Genomic DNA, 2,500 nt, shown 5'->3' with positions numbered 1-2,500 from the left:
TTTACAGATGAATTGTAATAAAATGTTAATATTTGAGCAGTGTCCGGTTTTCCCTCACGCAGGGACGTGGATCACGTGGAATTCAAAGTCATTACGTTTCAGGTGCAGGATACGCTTTCTCAGGTGCACACTGTCTCATCTGTCTCGTCGGCTGAGACAAATTTAGAAAACACCCTTAAAGATTCCTGTCATCCTGAACTTTTAGATACGATTTGATTCGTCTGATGAAATTCTGCCGTGTCAGCAGGTTTCAGACGACGAGCGTCAACCCAAGAACCGAGAGGAGCGGCGAACGTGATGACGTCACGTGTTTGTGATGTAAAACAAAAGAAATGAAGATAAAATCACGTTTTCCACCAACGATGTGGAACAAAAATGCAGTTGTATTTACTGAAGCTATGATGACGAGGGCAGACGCACTGAACCGTAGTCAATTCCAGGACGTGTAAATGAGAAGACCAACATGAGCTCTGATCTTCATTAGACCCTCGTTTCTTTTTTCACCATTAAACGATTCTCTCATGTCTCCTCACATTGCATCACATTCTATCCTTTTTCTTCATCTTCTTTCCTCATTCTTCTCTTCCTTCAGTTAATTCTTTTGTTCTCATCTTACAATAGGTGCAGAAGATCCTCATTCCACAGTGGTAGATAAGAATAAAAGGAAGGAGCGATCTCCTCGTCACCTCCGTGCCACCTTCATGTGCATCACCATGACCCCCTCGCACCCCCACGCACCACCACGCACCAGGGTTTACGTCACACAGACCTGAAGATCAGGATTTCATGGTCATGCCTGTCTTCATCTCTCTGGTTTTTCAGGTTTCAGGAGGAACTGTTGACTGTAGACAGGATTTCTCAGATATCACTGATGAGAACACCTCACTGATTCATCGTGATTTCTATAGAAAATGTTGGACTTCTGATAGACGCTTCAGCATCATCACTTTCTCCAAACAGAATCACGATTAGCAATCAAACACAGAATAGAAATAAAAGTTTAAATCCAGATGTGTTTATTACACCGTCTGATCTGTTCCACCACCATCAGCCCAACCTACAGGGCAGGACCTTCTCAGTGCTGCTCCTCCTAACGAAACTACAACAGGGACTGGGATATTGGTTCTGATTCTGGAAGTAATAACACTAAGATTAATATTGGTACCAGTACTGATACTGGTGTGGAATCTGGTTCTGGTTCTGGCACAGTAAAGGTTTAACTGTTAAAAGTTTGTTTCCTGGTCATTTATTTCTAAACCGTGTTTATTTCAGTTTCTCTTAATATCTCACTCAGTGATCTCCTTCATGTCTCACTCGGTGATCTCCTTCATGTCTCACTCTGTGATCTTCTCCTTCATGTCTCACTCTGTGATCTTCTCCTTCATGTCCCACTCAGTGATCTTCTTTTACATGTCTCACTCACTGATCTTCTCCTTCATGTCTCACTCACTGATCTTCTCCTTCATGTCTCACTCACTGATCTTCTTCTTCATGTCTCACTCACTGATCTTCTCCATGTCTCACTCGGTGATCTTCTTTTACATGTCTCACTCACTGATCTTCTTCTTCATGTCTCACTCACTGATCTTCTCCTTCATGTCTCACTCGGTTAACTTCTCCTTCATGTCTCACTCAGTGATCTTCTTTTACATGTCTCACTCACTGATCTTCTTCTTCATGTCTCACTCACTGATCTTCTCCTTCATGTCTCACTCGGTAATCTTCTCCTTCATGTCTCACTCACTGATCTTCTTCATGTCTCAATCACTGATCTTCATGTCTCACTCACTGATCTTCATGTCTCACTCACAGATCTTCTCCTTTATGTCTCACTCACTGATCTTCATGTCTCACTCACTGATCTTCTTCTTCATGTCTCACTCACTGATCTTCTCCTTCATGTCTCACTCACTGATCTTCCTTTTCATGTCTCACTCACTGATCTTCTCCTTCATGTCTCACTCACTGATCATCTTCTTCATGTCTCACTCACTGATCTTCTCCTTCATGTCTCACTCACTGATCTTCTTCATGTCTCACTCAGTGATCTTCTTCATGTCTCACTCACTGATCTTCATGTCTCAATCACTGATCTTCTTCATGTCTCACTCACTGATCTTCTCCTTTATGTCTCACTCACTGATCTTCATGTCTCACTCACTGATCTTCTCCTTCATGTCTCACTCAGTGATCTTCTTCATGTCTCACTCACTGATCTTCTCCTTCATGTCTCACTCGGTGATCTTCTTCTTCATGTCTTACTCACCGATCTTCTCCTTCATGTCTCACTCACTGATCTTCTTCTTCATGTCTCACTCACTGATCTTCTTCTTCATGTCTCACTCACTGATCTTCTCCTTCATGTCTCACTCACTGATCTTCTTCATGTCTCACTCAGTGATCTTCTCCAGTGATCCTGTTTTGTTTAATGATTTTATAATAAAGTTGTCCACAGTGCAGTCAACAAAATGTCTGTTTTATTTCTTTCTTTCTACACACT

Source organism: Silurus meridionalis, chromosome 28 (assembly GCF_014805685.1).
Source record: "Silurus meridionalis isolate SWU-2019-XX chromosome 28, ASM1480568v1, whole genome shotgun sequence".
Taxonomy (NCBI): Eukaryota; Metazoa; Chordata; class Actinopteri; order Siluriformes; family Siluridae; genus Silurus; species Silurus meridionalis.
Note: the sequence above shows the minus strand (reverse complement) of the source record.